At 45.0% G+C, this 22,774-nt stretch overlaps 1 pseudogene; it reads left to right on the top strand.

Annotated features, from left to right (window-relative positions):
• Positions 1-16,796: 16,796 nt before the first annotated feature.
• On the top strand, positions 16,797-18,886 carry LOC130198220 (tripartite motif-containing protein 16-like; annotated as a pseudogene).
• Positions 18,887-22,774: the final 3,888 nt, after the last annotated feature.

Below are 22,774 nucleotides of genomic sequence, written 5' to 3'. Positions count from 1 at the left end.
ACTGACTAGTTATGGTGGTCAAGCTGTGCAGACTGGACAGGATGGTTGAGACCCGAGCGTGCCAGCACTTTTGGGGGAAGCCACTACCTTAGGCTGCAGTGTGACACCCGAGCTATCTGAGTTCCCCTCAGACAAGGCTCATTGACCAACAGGGCGTGTAGCTTGCCTACTTGCTCTGCCGCAGTTATGGCAAGGATGAAAGGTCTTTGCCGACAGCAACCACAGCTCTGCCTCTGCCAAGGGTTTTGAAGGGAGGCGAGCATTGGGTCTCCAGTACCACGGGCAAGTCCCCTGGAGGAGCCCTCGGGGGGCTCAGGGGACACAGTCGCTGAGGCCCTCCTTATGAAGAGGGACACCAGCTTGTGGCTGTTCCGCATCATTGTCGGCTTTAGCATGCTGCCATTTCATGGTGGCTATGTAGGCCCTCAGGATAGAGGCAGACATGCCCTTAGCTAGAAGGGATGACGGAGGCATGAGTACCGTAGGCACGAGGCACCGTACTGGGTCCCTCCGTCTGCCAGTCGGGAAACGGCTTCGGTCTGCACATGTCTTGTAGACAGATGGCACTCTGGCGTTTAGAATAGTCCTTTGGACTGATTTTGTTCAGCTGCTTCTGCTCTCCTGCGGCCAAGCCCCTTGTTGGGCACGGCCGGGATTGGGATGGCAGATCCCACCATCTAGCTGTGGTAGGGTCCCGCATGTCAGCGAGGCGCCGTGGCATCTCACAGCGAAGTCTGTGCAGCCAAGTCCTGGCTCGACGCAAGGGGGCCACCAGCAAAATTCGGTGGCCCGGTTGAAGACCCCGAGTAGTTGGCAAGATCAGCGGAAATGTGGGGAACGCCCTGGTTCCGTTCTCCTGGTCGATACCTCGCCCGACAATTGGTCAAGTGAATGGTGACCGGAGTAAGAAAAGTCAGAAGGGCACGGGAGCCCCGTAGCAGCTCTGCAGCTCTGCAGCCCTAGAGACCCCTGGAGGTTCAAGCCAACACGTGGTTGAGGCGATGTCTCGCCCAACAAGTACCTATTCCCTCCCAAGTATGGCAGGAACTGTTTGAGCGCTAGGTGCATGGCCTGTGGCTCCAGACCCAAGTATTGCGAATAGACTGTCCTCTGGAAGTCCTGTACCGCCAGACTGCGCCCCACCTTGAGAAGCGGGAGTCTGCTGTGGCGACCTCCCGGCGGACCCCTTCCCTGGGGATACCCTCTGACGGGTATGCTCTCACCCTCTACGGGGATAGAGCCGAAGGCACCACTGACACCCGTCTTGTGCCTGTGGCCCCTGGCGAAGGCTGTTAGGCCCTCCATGTGAAGGGCGCTGCGACAGCAGCCCAAGCATTTGCCCGATAGGCAAGGAAAAGATGATAAAAGACCACTGCCTGTCCCCTCAGAGAGGGGAAGGCTGCGGAGGATGCTGTCCACCTGTTTGAGCGACGGGCAGGCCCGCTTAGTGGCTGCATCTAGAGCTACACCAATGAAGGTTATGCTCTGAGAATGGCTCAGACAGTTGTTTGTTCACGAAGGCCCAACCGGGCGGCGTGAGAGAGTGCAAGCAATGCACTGTGTGGCCTTAAATGGGTATGGCGCACATATCAGCCAGATCGTCGAGGATGGCAGTATCCTCACGCCCTGGTGATTGCAGGGCGGCAGTAACGCCTATTGTAAAAACTCCTGGGGAAGAAGCCTGAGAATAACGGCTTTGGAAAGCGAAACAGAGCAACCGTCTGTGAAGCCTTCTAGGAACCTGACAAAAGGCCTCCCTTAAGCCAACAGACATGAGACGATCTCCTCTGGAGACCACACAAAGGATGTCTGCTGTGCTCAGCATGGGAAACTGGCCTGTATATATATATATTCATAACTAAATACAAAGATAAATGATGTGTAAACATAAGGTTATTAGTTTTACTAACATTATCTATCCAACTGTTATTCTGAACCGTAGGGTTTTAATAGAGGGGTCTTACCACCGATGGCCGCTAGAGGGCAGTGTAGCCTCACGGTGGGCCGGTCTCAGATTGATATTCACACAGATCGTCTTTTTCTCACCTCACAGACCTATTCCTTCACAATCATCTGCTCTAGCCCTTTGGTTGCCCTAGGCGAGATTGGGTTGTGTGCCCCCCCCCCCCCCCACATACACACACACTTTCTTTTTTATTATTTTAAATAATTTATAACACACTCAAAGTTAGGATTAAATTAACTCCATAAACTGTGCAAAACACTCTTGCACCTGTAAGGACATTTAAGCAAATGATGACCCTCTATACCCTAACTATACCCTCTACAAACAAAAGTGCTTTTATGGATACGGTACGTACCAATACAACATTAAAACATTGAAGTTCTTAGTACTTATATCCCCATCTCAAATAATTGAAGATGAACAGTTGTTTCTGGTATTTCTATTCACCTTCAAAATTGACACAGCATTAAAATTTGACTCGTCTGGACTTCCTGATGGTCTACCTGCTAAGGCCATCCGACCTCTGCAGCTCATCCAGAATGCAGCAGCTCGACTGGTCTTCAGCCTCCCGAAGTTCACCCACACCACTCCGCTCCTCCGCTCTCTCCACTGGTTACCGGTGGCTGCCCGCATCCGCTTCAAAACACTGGTTCTGGCGTACCGTGCTCTGAACGGATCGGGCCCGTACATCCGGGATATGGTCACACCGTACACACCCCGCACGTTCGCTCGCTCGGCAACAGCCAACCGACTTGTGACTCCTGCACCTCGAGCTCATCACTGAAATCCAGTCTGTTTGCTGTCCTGGCTCTTCAGTGGTGGAACAGGCTCCCACTGACATCAGGACAGCAGAAAGTCTCTACATCTTCCGTCGGAGACTGAAAACACACCTTTTCCGACTATATCTGGATTAAAACACAGATTTGCACTTCAGTGGCTCTTAAATAGCACTTACTTATGGTACTTTTGTAGTTCGACTATGTTGAGGAAATGTTACTTCCTGTATTCTTGTTGTTCTTAGTTTGTACTCTAGGTTGAAATGCACTTATTGTAAGTCGCTTTGGATAAAAGCGTCTGCTAAATGACATGTAATGTAATGTAATATTCGTTGATGGTATCAAATAATATTTTACTTGAGACCTCTTGGTTGATGCTCGTCAGCCCAGTGAGGCGTTCCTGACTTATCGTTGACCTCAGGTAGGTCTTCAGTCATTTTAATATAGAGAAGCTTCTTCCAGCAGAAGCTACTGTCACAGGTAGTGTGACAGCAATGCTGAGGGACACCCACATATTTGGAAAAACTTCTTCAAGTTTCTTGTACTTTAAGTAATTCAGAATTTCCATTGTCGTCATGCCGGTGTTACACCCTACTGGTTTTCAAACTGTAGTATATTTTCACCTACCCTGTAATATCAGTTTATACGAAACATGCAAAGTCAGAGCTCAAAGGTTTAAGAATCTATATGACATGCCTCGACTTTGGAAGACCACGTCTCCGGGAGTAGAGAAGAACAAATGTAACAGGCCTGGGCGCAGCGACGTTAGCAGATCATTTCTAGAATATTATGTGATTCCAGTGGCGGGCCGTGGGCCTGGGGCCTGGGCCTTCAGTGAGGTCCTACACAGTCCCACCCGAATTAATCCACCTCTTATTACTCTCATTATGATGCCATGGCTCTAGACCAGGGCTGCTCAATACGTCGATCGCGACCTACCGGTCGATTGCGGCGTAGGATTGGTAGATCGCATGACATAAAAAAAAATTGGCCCACCCCCATCATTTCCTCTATAGCACGTCTTTGTTCATTTATTAAACTAAACAGCCGTCTGATGTTGATCGTATCTACACAACAACATGTCATTTCTCTCGGCTCTCCGTCTCGCGCGCTGCAGAATGCGCATCGTGACAGAGAAAAAGAAGGAAAAAAAGTCACTTGCACTCGTTTGTTCACTAAACAGGGCATTGTCGCACCCAAAGCAGTTTCACCGTGATGATAAAGACATAACTATTCACTGAAAATAAAAGAAAGAAAACAAATAATTTGCAACATAGGCTATTTGCCATTTTATTTTGTGCCAAACATACATACACATTTAATAAAAAATAGAATGCATTGTATGCCTACTCACCAGAGACTGATTATTTGAACACAAAATCCATCCTTCTTTCTTTCCTCATTGTGGGTTGAAAAAACAGCTTTGTAGTCCGCGAATTAATTCCTTTATCAAATTCAGTTTCCTTGTTCTGAGGTTTTGCATCTACCTGCCCATAGACCCCGCCTCTCAATATTGGTAATCCAATCAAAAGACGTGCAGCACGACGCCTGCTAGCTGGCTCCTGTGCCGGTTCCGGGGCCTTCTAGAAGGCCTACAGGAGCCAACTCTAAAGCTGATTGGTTGACACAACATTGTCATTCCCATTCACTTGAAGCTACCAGCGCCCGCAATGTTGATTCTGAAGGCCTAAGGGCAGATTTTAGCCCCCTGGCAACACACGATGGCTGAATATGATTGGCTAAAAGATCTAAGATAAAGACCAGCCCTCCAAATCTCAACCTGGGACTGGCAGCAGCGCAACCAAGAGGAACGCTATGAAATTAAGAGAATAACTCTTACTCTGGGAAATAATTGAATACATATTTGTGGGAAAATATATTTAGAAAAAAATATATATTCTGATGATGTTTAGGCCAGCAGAGAAGGCCTTGCTGGCCCTGACGGCCCGCCACTGTGTGATTCTGTCTTTAACTGGGTCACGGAGGCCACAGTTCAGTTTGAACTCAGAGGTTCCAGTGTCTTTAGGTTCAACCTATAGATCAGTTCCTGAATTAGGTAATTTTGCATGAAGGTGATTGGTCCACGAAGGCCGGGGATAATAAACTCCTCCTATTTGGTTGTGTATGAAATGTATGTTAAAATGTATGTTAGATAGACGACGTGACCGCAGTCGGCCAATAGAGCGTTCACTGAAATTCGAGCGTCTAAAGTGGCAACCTTCATTCAGTGGCCTTCCGGGGAAGGGAGGGACTTCAGTTTTTTTCCGGAGTGGTGCGAAGCTTGTAAGCGTGACTAACGACAGAAAGTTTGGAGGATTAGTTTCAGCGGAGTGTACATACACTGACCTGTGACTGGACTAAGGATGGGAGGCGATAGCGATGGAGAGGGTGGGAGTGAGGATATGGATTATAATAGCTGGACTGAAGTGGGGAATAAGAAACGAGCCAGGAGTCGTAGCAGTAGATCTGGTAGTCAAGGGGACGGGAGAGAGAAAAGCAGGGGGATGAGGGAAAAGATTGCAGAGAAGGAGGGGTTCAAAATAATTGTGAGATTCAAGGACGGAAATGACATTCGGAAAATAAGCCCGGTGGCGCTGACTCGCGGGTTGAAGGAGAAAGTTGGTGAGATTGTGATGGCGAAGGTGCTGGCTGATGGCGGATTGTTGATCCAGTGCAAGGACGAGGGGCAGAGAGGGAAAGCAATGAAGCTGAAAAAAGTGTGCAATATAGTGGTTGAGAGCGTGAAGAAGTTAAATGATGGGCCCTTTGTTAGAGGCGTGATATACGGTATCCCAGTGGAAGAGAACGTGGAGGAACTGAGAGCAAGTATTAAAGGGGGTAAAGTTCTAGGGATTAAACGTCTGCAGGCAAGACGAGGTGGAGAAAGGGTGGACAGTTTGTCAGTGCTGCTAGATTTTGAAGAAAGGGTGTTGCCTGACTCAGTTACTGTGGGGTATTTAAGGTATAGAGTAAGAGCATACGTCCCACCACCTTTGAGGTGTTTCAAATGCCAAAACTATGGCCATATTGCGGGAAGCAAAGATGTGGAAAATGTGGAGGGGAACATGACTGGGAAATGTGAGGCTGGGACAGAGCTCAAATGTGCAAATTGTGGAGGTGCACACAGTGTGGCCTATGGTGGGTGTGAAGTGAGAAAGAAGGCAGTGGTAGTGCAGCAGCTGAAAGTGAAAATGAATATATCGTATGCAGAAGCAGCAAAGAGGGCTCAGAGGGAAAGTGGGGGGGGGAGAGAGGGGGGGAGATGTGGTAAGGAAGGAACCGGCTCAACAGCCAAGTGAACAACTATCGGCTAAGAGTCAAAGGGGAGATGAGAATATAATGGCAGTAAATAAGGAGAACTTTGTGTTTTTCATGGCAGAAGTGGTTAACTGCACATTCCAGGCAAAAGGGAGATCTGAGAAAATTGAAATAATAGTAAAAAGTGCAGCAAGATACTTAAATATTCACGGAATAACTGGGATGGCGGTACAGGAAGAGCTTAGAAAACAGGGGCAGTTAACCAAAGAATCATGCTCACAGGATTAATCATCATGTTAATTACCTTCGCATTGAAAATGCCGGAAGGTTATGTTTTGATCGCCGTGTATTTATTTATTTATTTATTTGTATGCGTGTTATTCGCAAAACTCAAAAAGTATTGAACCGAATCGCATGAAATTTGGTGGGATGATTGTTTATTATCCGGGGACCAGTTGATTAGATTTTGGGATCGATCGGGTCAAAGGTCAAAGGTCATGAACAGGTCAAAATCTTTCGCAGAACTCAAAAAGTATTGAAACGAATCGCATGAAATTTGGTGGGATGATTGTTTATTATCCGGGGACCAGTTGATTAGATTTTGGGATCGATCGGGTCAAAGGTCAAAGGTCATGAACAGGTCAAAATATTTCGCAGAACTCAAAAGTATTGAACCGAATCGCATGAAATTTGGTGGGATGATTGTTTATTATCCGGGGACCAGTTGATTAGATTTTGGGATCGATCGGGTCAAAGGTCAAGGTTAAAGGTCATGAACAGGTCAAAATCTTTCGCAGAACTCAAAAAGTATTGAACCGAATCGCATGAAATTTGGTGGGATGATTGTTTATTATCCGGGGACCAGTTGATTAGATTTTGGGATCGATCGGGTCAAAGGTCAAGGGTCATGAACAGGTCAAAATGTTCTTGAATCGCATGAAATTTGGTGGGATGATTGGTTATTATCCGGGGACCATTTGATTAGATTTTGGGATCAATCGGGTCAAAGGTCAAGGTCAAGGTCATGGAAAGGTCAAACTCGTTTTTTACCATAGCACGATACATTTTTGTCCAATTGGCATGCAACTAATGCCAAAATGTTCATAATTCAATGCCCAATCTTGTGATATGCGAAGGTATGCGCTCTACCGAGTGCCCATTCTAGTTCTACAATGGAATGCTCGGAGTTTGTTGGCAAATGGACAATAATTCAAAAAATATGTTGGGGATATGCCTCATAAGCCAGATGTCATATGCATACAGGAAACATGGTTAAAACCAAATGTGGACTTCAGACTAGCTGGATATGCGTGTGTTCGGTGTGATAGGGAGGGTGGTCAGGGAGGAGGATGTGCCACATTTATTAGTGAAGACGTCACATTTAGAGAGGTGAAGATAGGGACCGAGCTCGAATATGTAACTGTGGAGATCTGGGCAAGGGAAGGAAAGGTCATAGTTGTACATTTTTATAATCCCTGTAAAAAATTAGAGGTGAATAGATTGGCACAAATTGAAAGGATAGGTGGCAACAAGGTGGTGGTATGTGGAGATTTTAATGCACATAGTACATTATGGGGTGGAGCAAGAACAGATCTCAATGGGGAGGTAATGGAAGAGTTACTAGAGGAACACAATTTGGTTTGTTTAAACGATGGCAGAGGGACTAGATTAGATGTGCACACAGGGAACATGTCGGCGCTAGACTTAACCATTGTATCTAGGAGTTTAGCAGGGATATGCGAGTGGGAGGTAGAAGAGGAAACATCAGTGGGCAGTGATCATTTTCCAATAAAGTGTAAAATAGCATTACAAAGGAGGAAGGAACAGGGGGAGTGGATAGGTAAGTGGGTGTTTAATAGGGCAAAATGGGAACTTTTCAAATATATATGCGAGCAAGAAATGGATAAAATAGACTTAAATGAAGATATTGAGGAGATTGATACAAAAATGACAGTTACAATACTGGAAGCAGCAAAACAAGCAATAGCTAAAAGTAAAGGAAGGGTGAAAAGAAAGGGGGTCCCCTGGTGGACAGAGGAATGTGGGAGAGTAGTGAAAGAAAGAAACAAAGCTCTTAAGCTTTTAAAAAGAACACATAACTTCCAGAATCTGATCCAGTACAAGCAAGCGCAGGCAAGAGTACGGGGAACCATTCGGAAAGCAAAAAGGGAAAGCTGGAGGAATTACTGTAGAATTGGGAGATCAACACCTGTGTGAGAGATTTGGGGGATGATCAGAAGCATGAGAGGAATCAGAAAAGTATGGCAGTATCCAGGACTGAAGAAAGGGGATGAAACGGCAGCGACAGATGGGGAGAGGGCAGAGATGATGGCAAAAGCGTTAACAGAAATCCACAGCTCTGCCAACCTTACAGGAGAGGGTAAATTAGGGAGGGAAAGGACACGGTCGGCTCATCCTGGTGCTCTGGAAAGAAGAGACAATACTAATAGTTCAATGGATGCCCCATTTACTTTGGAAGAGGTTAAAAGGGGGATAGAAAGAGCCGGATTGACATCACCAGGGATGAAATATGTTATATAATGCTGAAGCATTTAGGGAGGTTAGCAATGATGAAATTGGGATCATTTTATAATAAAATTTGGGAAATGGGGAGACTTCCTAGATCATGGAAAGAAGCTGTGATTATTCCAATCAGGAAACCGGGCACAGATTCATCAAATCCAACAAAGTATAGACCCATAGCAGTAACCTCTCATGTCGGTAAAATTATGGAGAGAATGATAACCGAGCGATTAAGCTATTATATGGAGACCAGGGGAATGATAACACCTCATCAAAGTGGATTTCGGAAAGGTAGAGGAACTATGGACCCAATTATTTGTTTAGAGATAGAAATCAAAAAAGCCCAGGTAAATAAGGAGTCAGTGATGGCGGTGTTCTTTGATGTGGAAAAGGCATATGACATGGTTTGGAAGGAAGGGTTGATGATTAAGTTGAATATTTTGGGAATAGGGGGCAGAGTATACAATTGGATTAAAGACTTTTTACTTGACAGAGTTATCAGGGCTCCAGACTAACTTTTTTTACTAGGAGCACAGTGGCCCCTAACTTAAAATTTTAGGGGCGCAAGCAGAAAATGTAGGGGCGCACTGTACAGGGTTTTTCCTGGGTCAAAATGGGTCTTCGGTGCTCCCCAAAAAAAATGTTTGGGCGCTGCGCGCGCACACCATCTATTCGTGCAGGTCGAGCTATTGAGTGAGTGATCAGCAGCTGGCCGATCTGTCCATTCATGCACCTCACAGTTGTGTATTGATCAGACAAGAAGACACGCTTATCAACTCCAGTGTTTCCCCTACCATTATAACAGGGTGAAATCTCCACCCGCCACTCTGTAATTTTCGTCTACCCCCCCCCCCCCGTCAACAATTCTCGGCTCGCGTGACAAAGCGATGCGCGCGCCGACATCGAAGTTCTGCCGTGATGCGCTGCACACAGGTGAGCACACTCACCCCCACCCATTGATTGAATGCATTCATAGAAAGCAGTTTCTTTTAGGAAACGGAATCAAAACTAAATATTACTATGCAGCACGTTCTCTTTTCAAAACCATCTAGGGTTTGATGATGTTATGATTAGAGATGCACCGATCAGGTTTTTGGTGCCGATCACCGATCACTGAAATCAGTATCTGCCGATCACCGATAATACCGATCACCGAGTCGATTGAAGCATTCTATTTATTGTGTAGCATTATTGCTATGAGGACTATGAGGAAATACATATATAAAGCAACTCAAACATTAAAGAAATTACCGATTTCTTTAAACATTTAGGACTTTTACTTTGAAAAATGTCCTAATTGATACATTAAAATTGTTTGATTGCTATTGTAGGGGATTTCAGATATGTATGGAACACATCTGCATTATTCATTTCCTGGAACTCTTGGGGAAATCTATATACAGGACTTTTCTTAACATACAAAAGACTGACTAATTTTTATAAACTCTTCCTTGGTCCAGTAAAAATGTTTTAATGTTAGCATAATTTAAGCTAAATCTCAGAAATGATCTATAAAGATACAAAATCAATTCATTGTTTACTTTTATATGTTCGTGTATGATTTGTCGACATCTTATTTTGATAAACGGATGTTGTTTCACGTGGTTCTTTCCGCTAACTTTGCAAAACCGGATGTTGTCACTTAAATCCTTCCGCTAACTTTATCAAAATCCTCGCGCGCTCCCGATCGAATGCGTTTACCGTGAGCATCAGTCTATAATGGCTGACATGTGAGTGTCGGCTGAGTTGACCCAGAGATTCAACTCGGGGGACGGGGACGCCGCTCGGTGGTGAGGATCCCCTCTGACCTCTCACTCTGCGGCCCTCGCCCTCGTTGTGTCTCCGTTGTGGTGCGCCTCTCTTCACACATTAGCCCCCCCCCCCCCGCTCTCACACACAGGCCAGCCTTCTTCGGTTTTCGTCTCCTTTCTTCTTCTTCTGGAGTTAATGTCGGTTAGCAAACCAGTCATTCAGGCATTACCGCTAACCAGTGGCGTCCCTAGGCTAAAAAACCCGGGGCTAAAGCCCCGAATGTTTTTTCATTAGCCCCGAATGTTTTCAACCAAAAAAAAAAAAAGATTTGGTACACAAGTGGTTAACACCTCCAGGTCGCACGTGACGTCATTCACCCAAAACAGCGGAGTCAGACTGGCAGCAGGCGCACGTAACAGCAGCTGCTGTCTGAGAGTGTTTCTATGTCTACACATTTCGCTGCTTCACTCTTCTGGGCTAAGCCTAGCGCCGCCGCTCCCATAACGCGCATCGCTCTGCCGTGATACGCGCCGACACATCCGCGCACACAGGTGAGTACACTCTCACTCGAAAAACTCACTAGCACCCCCCCCCCCCCTATAACTATAGTGGGCTGAAGTGTAGAACAAGTTTGTAAGCAACAAAAATATTTAATAACAAAAAAAAGAAATCTGCTAATTTACTGGTCGCGCATGCGCGAGTTGATGAAAAATTTACTCGCACTGTGTCTAATTTTAGGCGCAAAATGCGACCATTTGGTCGCAGTCTGGAGCCCTGGTTATCCAAGTCAGAATTGGGACAGCACTATCGAGAAGATACCCGGTGGAGAATGGTACACCCCAGTGTCGTGTAATCAGTCCAATACTGTTCTCCATCATGATAAATGATGTGTTCCTTCGAGTTCAGAGTGATATTGGACGATCCCTATTCGCAGATGATGGAGCGTTGTGGAAGAGGGGGAAGAACATAAACCACATTAAAGGGAAGGTACAAGAGGCCGTGAATGAAGTAGAAAGATGGTCTTATGCATGGGGATTCAAGTTTTCTGTGGGGAAAACTAAAACAATCTGCTTTACTAGGAAGAGAGGAGTGGTTACTCAGCTAAAGCTATATGGGCAAATTATTGAACAAGTGAAGGTTTTTAGGTTTCTAGGGGTGTGGTTCGATGATAAGCTAACATGGAATGAGCAGATTCAGATGATAGTTAGGAAATGTAAAAATATTTTAAATGTGATGAGGTGTCTAACCGGGTCGGAATGGAGAGCCAGCAGGCCTGCAATGAAGAATATTTATATTGCGCTGATGAGATCAGTTTTTGATGATGGGTGTATCGCGTTTGGAACTGCAGCAAAAACGTCACTAAAAAAGTTGTATGTGGTGCAATCTCAGGCTATGAGACTTTGTTGTGGGGCTTTGAGAACAAGTCCTGTGTCTGCTCTCCAGGTGGAGGTGGGTGAGATGCCGCTGCATTTGAGACGTAAACAATTAATGTTGAGCTATTGGGCCAATCTGAAGGGCATTCCGTGGACAAGCAGCCAACCACAAAGGGGCTCATGCCGTGTTGGGAAAGCCAAAGGGACAAACGGGGCTGCTTTGCGTGGAGTAGTGGACAATTTGCAAGGGAGATGGGGTTGAATCAGATAAAATCCACTGCTACCGTGTCGCTATCGGTAACACCTCCTTGGTTATTTTCCTCAGTATTAGTTGATCAATTTTTTCTCACTCTGAACAAAACCCAAGCACTTAAAAACATTGATAATATTGCAGGAATGGTGGAGGATAGGCTAAAGACGACATATAAATCATTTACTCCGGCATACACGGATGGATCGAAAGATCCTAGTCCAGGTAGAACCGGTTTTGCGGTCACCAGCCCATCTTTTCATTATGAAGTAAAACGGAGATCGTGAGACCATCTGTCGGTGTATACAGTCGAGACATTGGCCATTCTAGCAGCACTACAGTGGGTGGAGGAGGTTCAGATAAGCAAGGTCATCATTTGTTTGGATTCCAGTTCTACATTATTGTCATTACAATCACTCACATCTAACAGCAGGCAGGACTTAATCAATGAAATAAACAAAGCACTTTTCCGTCTTAAGCATATGGGTATTTTGGTAGCATTCATGTGGGTGCCGGCACATAGAGGGGTAAAGGGGAATGAAGCAGCAGATAAACTAGCAAAGCAAGCATTGGAATGTCAGAACAAGAAGGACATTTTATTTAGCAAATCAGAAGCTAAATCACTAATATAAATAAACATGATTAAGGAATGGCAGCACAGTTGGGAGGCAGGAGGCACAGGAAGACATCTGTATACTATTCAGAAGGATGTTAACAAGGGGAGGACAACAATATTTAGCACTAGAGAAGAAAACATATTGAGTAGACTCAGGATTGGACATAAACAAAACAATGCAATTAATTAAAAAACACCCAACAGGACTGTGCGAGTACTGCAAGACAGCAGAAACGTTGGATCATGTCATGTGGCATTGCCAGACATTTAGAAACGAGCGAGGCAGGTTGAAGAGGAGGCTGGCAGTAGGAGGGGTGCAATTGAGGGATGCATTATCCTTGGGGGCAGGAAGGGTGCTGCAGTATCTGAAGGAGACAGTGTTGAAGAAAATAATGTAGGGCACTGAAGTTGACAGGGCTCCCTTCTTAGTTTAGTTTATTTTAATTTTAATTTATTTTCTTTTCTTTTCTTTTTGAGGGGATAAAGTGCCAGATATTTCTAGTTCGCAAAGAAAGGCAGTAGGTGGCGGTAATGCACCAGTTTGGATGCCAGCCTCCTAAAAACAAAAAGAAGAAGAAGATAAAAAACTGGATCCACCGGATTCAGTGACATCAGCTTCGTGTTGAAACCAGTCACGGTGTGCTCGTGGAAAAAGCCTCTGATCTTCGGCCCGGTGTGTGTGTGTGTTCCTTCTTCTTGTTTTTGAAGTTGTCCCCGAGGAGGAGAGGCGGCTGTTGGACCTTGAACGCATCTTCCCAGCTTCCAGTGAGTGAACGCAACGCGGGGGAGCCGAAAGAAACATGAATCCAACTTTGAACAACCAAAACATGAACAAGGGCGACACGGTGAGTCACGTGATCTGGTCGTGTGGCCGTGTGCGTCAGGGCACGTTCCTCTTTTCTTTCTTTCTTTCTTTCGCGGATGAACATGTCCTGAACTCTCGGCGTTTCTCAATATGCGTACTTGTGCGTACTTTTCTCTACTTGTGTTCTCGTGAAACGTCATCGGTCTCAGCCCGGTGTGCGGGATTAACTGGTTTTTGAATTAACTGGTTTTGGTACGCGTGCATGAGGCAGATGTGCCGTAGGAGTGGCCTCGAGTTGCCTCTCAGGACCCGTCTCGACTAAGTAGGAAATGCACATTTCCATCGCTTAGCCTCTGTCACGTTCTTTTAATGTAACGCTAATGTTTTAAAGACTAAACACGGAGGACTTTGCTGTAAAATGTGATACCTGTTCGGGAGGCTGTAGTTGAGACGCCGAGGACACGGAGCGAGGACAAAGTAGGTGACTCTGCTGATGCCTGTCCAATATACTACTAACTTCAATAAATACTTGACAAAATGCTCTTGTTGTCAGTCTGATATTTATGTTATACGTCGTTATCTGACGTCAAGTCGATGTGAGACCAGTTTAGTCTTCATGCAGTGTGTCATGAAGCATGTAGCCCGTTGTTTACACCCAGCTCGCCCACCGCTGTCCGCTGGGAAACTGTGACCGACTCCGATTAAATTGTGATACAACAACAACAACACTGTGCTGTCTCACATCTCTTATGTTTTATATTCGAGACTACGGATCAACATATATCCTCGTAACTATACTCTACCCTGTGCAGCACTCACTGGTCCAGATTTAACATGACTGTTACCTGTTGTTTTGTTACGATAAGGACACGCATTGAATAACTACACACAGGAGCGTGTCTTTAGACACGTGACGGGGGAGCAGCTTGCTCCAGCCTTCATTTAGGATTTCGACGGCATTAACGAAACGTTTTCCACCTTCATGACTAACATATCCTGAGAGGCAACTCGAGGCCACTCCTACGGCACATCTGCCTCATGCACGCGTACCAAAACCAGTTAATTCAAAAACCAGTTAATCCCGCACACCGGGTCTCTACTCTGGCTCTCTAAGACAAGACTTTTCTCCCCTCCTCCCATGACCTTCCCTCCCTGCTTGGCTTCTCTCGTCATGCCTTGTCTTTCTCTATACTTGAGAGACTCTCTCCATCGCTTCTTCAAACTAAAAACCATCCCAGGACCTTGTCTTGTCTGTACTTGAGAGACTCTCCCGCTTCAAACTAAAACCATGGACGAATCAACTGGTCCTTAAACGCACTGACACCATCTTCGACGAGAAGCTCGGTTCTGGGAACCTGCCTGTCCTGCTGGGACTGTTGCTGGATACACGGACGCTGGCGTGGGGGGGCGTGGCGGTTGTGCCTAGCACCACTCTCCGTGGAGGACGAGAAGACATCTACCTATTCGGAACTTTGATTACAGGATTTCTGTTGTTTGATTTACGCTGGCTGGGCTTATCGGAAAATTAAGGAAACGGAGACAGCAAAGTTCTAAGGCTGCCCGACATGATTGACGCGTTAGGCAGAGTTGTTGGCACAGACACTTTGGCATTAAACCGCCAGAATGACAACATCGTGAGAAGCTGACGCTCTGCAAAGAAATAATTGGATCGATTGGCAAATGAAATTGGAAACGGAACCTATTGAATTGAGGAATAGTGGTGCAATTGAATTGCAGCTACTGGAAGACCAAACAATCCCAATCTTATCTGCTGCCGGCTCCCCCACCAGGACGGGCCCAAGGCCGTGACTGGAACAACAACTCCAGACTCACTAAGACTCTCTCATTCCCTTCCCCTATCCACAGACACCTGTGTTTTCTCCCAGGACCTTTCAAGGCTATCTCCATGGCAACGACCATCTTATGACTGAGAACTTTGTCTGTTGTGGCCTGGGGAGGACGACATACCACGCATACCTAACTTTCAATAATGATTGCATTCACTACCCTCCCCATCCCACGCCTGCTTTTAACCCCAGTGTGACCGACGGGCTGTGCGGGCGCTGCTGAGTTGGCGCCGACCGCTGGACGGCTGGCTGCTGGCTACCTTCTGCCCCAATGGATGGGCTTAGATCACCCAGTTGTTGATTACCTCCTCCCCCTTCCTACCGTTGCAAGTTATGTCTGTATGTGCTTATGTGCTAAGGTGGTGTTTTTTCCTGCTCCACACTGTACCCTCTCGGCATAGTCGGGGGTTTTTTTTCTTCCTTCTTCTTCCTCATGCTGTAATCTTTCATCCACCCTTTCTTGTAATTTCGATGCTTTTGTACCTGTACTCTGGCAAACGACAAATAAATATATCAATCAATCAATCAATCAATCATGTTCGCTTCTCGCAAAGCACGGTCAAAATGCCCGGATGTGACTTGATTCCTCCCACTTTCCGGAGGATGCATCAAAGGAGACTTGTGCGTACTCTGGCCAGCCGATATCCCAGAATGCATTTCACCAGCAACCGGAAACAATAGCGGAGGAGAAAATAAACTACTGACTGTTGACTTTTTATAAATACTACTGTTGTTGAGTCACGGAATGTCATGTTAGGATGTTTTGTTTATTTGACTGTAAAAAATAATTTACAATGAATAATTGGAGTAAACTCATGAGCAAGAACAGCTGAAGTGGTGACGTCATCAAGAAAGCTGCTGTTCCAATCGCAGAAAGACCGTCCTCCGGAGTCTGGACTCCCAAGACCAGACTCCACAAGAACACAAGTCTGGACTCGGTGTACTTTGAATTGAGAAATGCCGCGAGTCTTGTTACGTGACGGACTTCTGTTGGACAGGATCGATAGTGGATTTGGATTTGGACCGTGACGAAGGGGGCGTGGCTGTGAGTGACGTGGGATGTTTCTCTGTGTCCAGTGTTAATGGGGTTTGACCTCTCTGGGTGACCTCGACCCACGTGACTGAAAGGGTCAGCACGGGTCCATTTGTGTGGTTCTAGGACTACAGATGTGTAACCTGTGGCTCTATTTTAATTATTGTAACTCAGGTTTATGGACTAGTCACCAGGTTCAGCTACAGAGCTCAATTGTTGTGGGGAAAAAACACAAATTAAAAAGTTACGTTTTTAGGGATTCAACAAAAATCAATCAAGATCACACACATATATTTATAATGAATAATAAACTTCAAGGTGGACAGTCATCCGTGTGGTTCACCCTGTGGGCAGCTCTCCATCTGATATCAAGTGGTGCTCCAAGTGATCATCTGCTTCATTAACGTTAACCTGCTACTCAGTCAGACTGACAAAAACATTTGTTATCCTTTGGGATGTTTCAGATGCAAAATGTTGTTTTTGGATTATTAATTTTCCTTTTTTTGTCTTCACTCCCTCTTTCAGCTCCTCCTCCAGGAATGAAGTACAGCTTGATAAGCCCCTCCCTCTTCCTCCTGCTCGCAAACACACGGCTGCACTCTGTCCACACACTTCCTGGTTCCCTCCCACTAGAGCTGACACGCCCCGTTCACTGAACCGTCACATGTTGTTCACATCAGAAGTCAAAGCAGAGTCGCTTCTGAGGAAGTGAAACTCAGACAGTCGTTGCTCCTGAGAGGTGAAATGGAGCAGAAAGGAGTTCAGCTGGATCGGGAAACCTTCTCTTGTTCCATCTGTCTGGATCTCCTGAAGGATCCGGTGACTATTCCCTGTGGACACAGCTACTGCATGAACTGTATTAAAGCCCACTGGGAGGAAGAGGAGGGGAAGAAACTCCTCAGCTGCCCTCAATGTAGGAAGACCTTCACACTGAGGCCTGTCCTGCTGAAGAACACCATGTTGGCAGCTCTAGTGGAGCAGCTGAAGAAGACTGGACTCCAAGCTGCTCCTGCTGATCACTGCTATGCTGGAGCTGAAGATGTGGCCTGTGATGTCTGCACTGGGAGGAGACTGAAGGCCTTCAAGTCCTGTCTGGTGTGTCCGGCTTCTTACTGTGAGAAACACCTTCAGTCTCATTATGATGCACCTCCGTTAAAGAAACACAAGCTGGTGGAACCTTCCAACAAGCTCCAGGAGAACATCTGCTCTCGTCATGACGAGGTGATGAAGATCTTCTGCCGGACTGATCAGCAGTGTATCTGTTACCTCTGCTTAATGGATGAACATAAAGGCCACGACACAGTCTCAGCTGCAGCAGAAAGGACCGAGAGGCAGAGAGAGCTGGAGGGGAGTCGACTCAACATCCAGGACCGAGAGAAAGACCTGAAGCTGCTCCATCAGGAGGTGGAGGTCCTCAACCTCTCTGCTGATAAAACAGTGGAGGACAGTGAGAAGATCTTCACTGAGCTGATCCGGCTCATGGAGAACAGAAGCTCTGACGTGAAGCAGCAGGTCAGATCCCGGCAGAGAACTGAAGTGAGTCGAGTCCAAGAGCTTCAGGAGAAGCTGGAGCAGGAGATCACTGAGCTGAAGAGGAACGAGGCTGAGCTGAAGCTGCTGTCACACACAGAGGATCTCAAGCAGTTTCTACTCCACTACCCCTCACTGTCACCACGCGCTGAGTCGACACACTCGTCCGGCATCGATATCCGTCCTCTGAGACACTTTGAGGACGTGACGGCGGCTGTGTCAGAAGTCAGAGATAAACTACAGGACGTTCTGGGGGACAAGTGGACAAACGTCTCACTGGCAGTGACTGAAGTGGACGATTTACTGTCTCCTTCACAAGCAGAGCCCGAGACCAGAGCTGGATTCTTAAGGTATTCATGTGACATCACTCTGGATCCAAACACAGCAAACACAGAGCTGTTATTATCTGATTGGAACAGAAAAGCAACATTTATGAGTGAAGATCAGTCTTATTCTCGTCACTCAGACAGGTTCACTGCATGGTGTCAGGTCCTGAGTAGAGAGAGTCTGACTGGACGTTGTTACTGGGAGGTGGAGTGGAGAGGAGGAGGAGTTAATGTAGCCGTCTCATACAAGAATATCAGCAGAACAGGGAGAGGGGATGCATGTGTGTTTGGACTCAATAATAAATCTTGGGCGTTACGTTGTGTCAATAAAAGTTTTACATTTTATCACAACAAAGTCGAAACTCCCGTCTCTGATCCTCAGTCCTCCAGATTAGGAGTGTACCTGGATCACAGAGCAGGTATTCTGTCCTTCTACAGCGTCTCTGACACCATGACTCTCCTCCAGAGTCCAGACCACATTCACTCAGCCTCTCTATGCTGGACTTGGGTTGTTTTATTCTTACGGAGTCACTGCTGAGTTCAGTAAACTCAAATAGACAGAAGTGAGTTCAGGGACATCTGGTTAAAGTCTGTGTTTTAAGTCTTAAACTTATTTTGTTTCCATCATCGTCGCTGAGCAGACTTTTCTTCACCTGTCAATCAAACCTTGTGGGCGGGACTTGTCCATCTTCTCCTTGTTGTTGTGTAGGTGTCTGAGTTCCTGTAGGTGGCGCTCCTTCCTGTGTGTGTTGAGTCATGGAGGCTCTCACTGCTCATGATGCTCTTTGTTTACCTGAACTCATATTTATCTGCAGGGAAATGTAAAATGCTCTGAGCTCTAAATGTTTGATGAATATTGTTATAGATGTATTCTTTAATTTAAGTTTCTCTTCCTCTGCATGGGTCTTAAAGAGAGAAAGCACCAGAGCTTCTTTATCGGAGATATTTTGTTCTTAGAACTTCATGCAAATTATTCTATTAATACATTTGTGAGACTAAATGTTGTTGTTGTTTTCCCAATCAACGTACACATGATGTACTCTGTTGCATTATAAAATAAAGTATCATAATCAATCAGTAAGTCTCTCATTGTTCTTTTCCATAACTGAGGTGGTGGTCCAACACGTCTCACAGACTTCACTCAAGGTTTCATGTAACGTTTAGGTTCTTTCCGTGCGTCGGCTTCACTTCTCAAACCCGGAGGTCGGCTCCTCTGTGGAGGTCACGAGTGTGAACCTGTTTCCTGCATGTGGTGTGTGTGCTGTGCCTTTAAGGGTCTGAACCAGGGATGTGAAAGAGGTGAGCGCTCCCCAGCTGAGTGCTTCTGCATTTCCGGTCCACTGTGTCCTGACTCACGGTGTCGCTGTGGAAGCGAGGCGCCAACCCTCTGGTTCCCCCTCAGGGAAACACCCAGAATGCACTGGGGCCAGAGGCCACTGGACCGGAAACACAGGACTCACAGACGGGTGGAGTCACTTCTACATTTAATACATGCATCAAAGTGCACAGACAAGAAAGTAAACCATGTGGGGTTAAATAAAAACATAACGTATACAGTCACACAATGTGTTGGTCATTTAGGAGTCACGCCCACTTACACTAAATAAAATGTACCTGTTGACAGCAACAATAAAAGGCCCACGCTAAGATGGCTGCTCTCTCACTGTGTGCTCTCTCAGGTGTGTCTGACTACAGGAAGAAAGGCCCAGGTGAGCTTCCCACTCCCTTGTCTGTCTGTCTGGACATCTGTCTGCCTCTTTATCTCTCTCTCTCTCTTTGTGTGTCATGCATGTCTGTCCGTCTGCCTGTCTGCCTCTCCGGTCGCCTCGTCCCTCACAGACAGGACCTCTCCTTTGCGGCGTTGCCCCGAGTGATGGAGTCGCTGTGCCTCTCCATCCTCAGGAGGAGGCGTGGCCTCGGCTCCATCCTCAGGAGGAGGCGTGGCCTCGGCTCCATCGGGGCGTCACGACGTCTTCAGTCGTTTACGTCAGAAAGACGAGCAGCAACACACACGCTCCGGGACAAAAGAATCCTGCTCAAAGGTTCTGGCTCCAGTCAAAGTCTGCAAGGTTCTATGAGAACATGAACACCAAGTGGTTCTCCAAAAGTATTTATCGTTGGGCGAAAATGGGCTCAGTCGTTAGATTATTACATATTATACTGTTAGATTATTGCTATCGATGCATTTTAATGTTCATTCGTGACATTGCTGTGTGGTTTAATTATAACATGCTTATGTATATTTCATTTGCTTATTCAATAAATAAATAAAACTATCTGCAATAAGTTCATTAGAGTGAAAATAAATATATTTCCCTCTGAATGTGGAGTTGAAGTATAAAAGAGCATCAAATGAAAGCACTCAAGTCAGACTAACTGGGTAATTTACTTTAACACAGTAGTAAAGTAAATTTACTCAGTTACCACTGCAGTAATAACATATCAGTTTGATGTTTGTTATTTGTGTAGTGTGATTATTTTAAAGACTAATTTTCTTTTCCACACCAGCTCAATAGCTTGTGTTTGGCCTGCAGTGTGCAGCCTCCGACCACTAGAGGGCAGTAGAACACTGGCTTTCAGTTTGAGGTGAATTGAGACGCTCCTCGCACACAAAGAAGACTCCACCATATCTTCACATGGATGACAGATGTTTGACATTGCTCCGAATAATTGATTATTGACACGCGGGAACTAACTAAACTACCAACACTCTCCGGACGTCACATTTTCTTTGTCCGTTTTTCAGCCAAAACCCCCGAAAGTTGAGATAATTAGGACGTGGAAGGTTTCATGCTTTTGAGGCGATGAGGAGCATTGAGACACTTCAGTGTGGAGTTCCTCAGGGAAGCTGCCTTGGCCCCCTTCTCTATTTTATTTTTGTAAATGACATGCCATACGTATTGAAAAATGCAGGAATGGTGATTTATACGGATGACACGACTATGTGTGTATCGCCAGAGAGCATTGAACATGTTAAAAACTAAATGCATGGTAATAGGTTCTAAATATGCTCTCAGGACAGATAATACATGAAGTCTCTCTTTAAAGGGTGCAAGAAGTCAAACTGTTGGGTGTCACTATTGACGAAACACTGTCATGGTCCACTCAGATTAATAATACAGTGGTGAGAATGATTAATGTTATCTATGCCATGAGAAGGAGTGCTCATCTGTCATGGATGAGGGTGGATGAAAGACTGGCATGTAGCCTTATTCTGTTTTTAAATAATGTGTATTCCTCACAGAAACCTGTCAGTTTGTCTTTACAGCTATCACCTGCAAATGAGAGACACGGTTATAATACTACACTGTAAAAAGAAACGCGTAAAAAAACGGTCAAATGACTGTCAGCAATGGCTGACAAACAAAAACCGTAAATTTAAGGTAAAATATCTTACTTCAAATAAAGGACGAAAACCATAAATTTACAGTCATGTTTGATGAATATTGTTATCGATGTATTCTTTAATTTAAGTTTCTCTTCCTCTGCATGGGTCTTAAAGAGAGAAAGCACCAGAGCTTCTTCATTGGAGGTATTTTGTTCTTAGAACTTCATGCAAATTATTCTGTCAATACATTTGTGAGACTAAATGTTGTTGTTGTTGTTGTTTTCCAAATCAATGTACAAATGATGTACTGTGTTGAATTATAAAACAAAGTATTATAATCAATCAGTAAATCTTTCATTATTCTTTTACATAACTGAGATTCTGGTCAAACTGGTTTATCAGGTTCACGTGATGAATAAAGTATTTCTTGATTCAAGAATGAACAAAGTACTTTCTTCTTGTCTTATTTTCAGTGTTTCATACGAAGCTAATGTATAAAATATGAAACTAATGAGAGAATAACTGAGTCAGTTTTCCTCCTGAAACACCACAAAGTCCAGAGTTCATGTTGAGACCAGAGAACATTTGCCAGTCAGTCTCTGTGCTTTAAACTTTCCTCTCAAACATGTTTGTCACATAGAAATGAGAGTTTGAGATCACTTGTTGATGTTTACAACCACGAGTGTGTTTGTCTACAAAAGATTCATCAACACACTTAAACACCTTTAAAATAGTAACAATAATTCAGGTCATTTTGTTAAAATAGTTCCTGGTGGGCTCTCCCAGCATCCATTAACTCCATTGCAGTATATCTGCCTTATTTGCATATATTGCAGGAGCATCGGGCATTCTTTCACAGAATCACATGCATGCAGCAGCATTGGCCAGCCTTTGTCTATTTGGGTCTGTAGATTTCTCCTTTAGCACCAACAGTTAGCATTAGTTAACACCTCAGTTGCATATTTAAACATAACACTTCAGAAAACTTTTGACTTTTGAACAATTGATTAAAACTATGGTCTTAATGTCAGTAACCAACTGGAGAAGTTTCATGGTGACATATGGATAAAAACATATTTACCCTCTTTACCTGTAGTGTCTTCAAAATGTGTGTAAAACAAAATAACAATGGGATCTGTAAGAGAAAGTGTAACACAGTTTCAGTAATACAAAGTTAACTTGCAAAAGTCTCTATGTAGACTTTAAACAATTACAGGGAAAATGCATTTTAAATACAGACGTATTTGTGCAGTTTTTAGTTTATTTTTAGTTTCCTCCATCCAAGACACTCAGTATGTTGTTATTGTTTGTAATAAAGATTTATCAAATGATTAAAAAACACTTTGCCTTCCATCTCATTTACAAACAAATTACATGGGAAACAATAAAAA

Source organism: Pseudoliparis swirei, chromosome 8 (genome assembly GCF_029220125.1).
Source record: "Pseudoliparis swirei isolate HS2019 ecotype Mariana Trench chromosome 8, NWPU_hadal_v1, whole genome shotgun sequence".
In the NCBI taxonomy this organism is placed as follows: domain Eukaryota; kingdom Metazoa; phylum Chordata; class Actinopteri; order Perciformes; family Liparidae; genus Pseudoliparis; species Pseudoliparis swirei.
The sequence above is the reverse complement of the archived record's forward strand: the minus strand, read 5'-3'. Positions and strand labels throughout refer to the sequence as shown.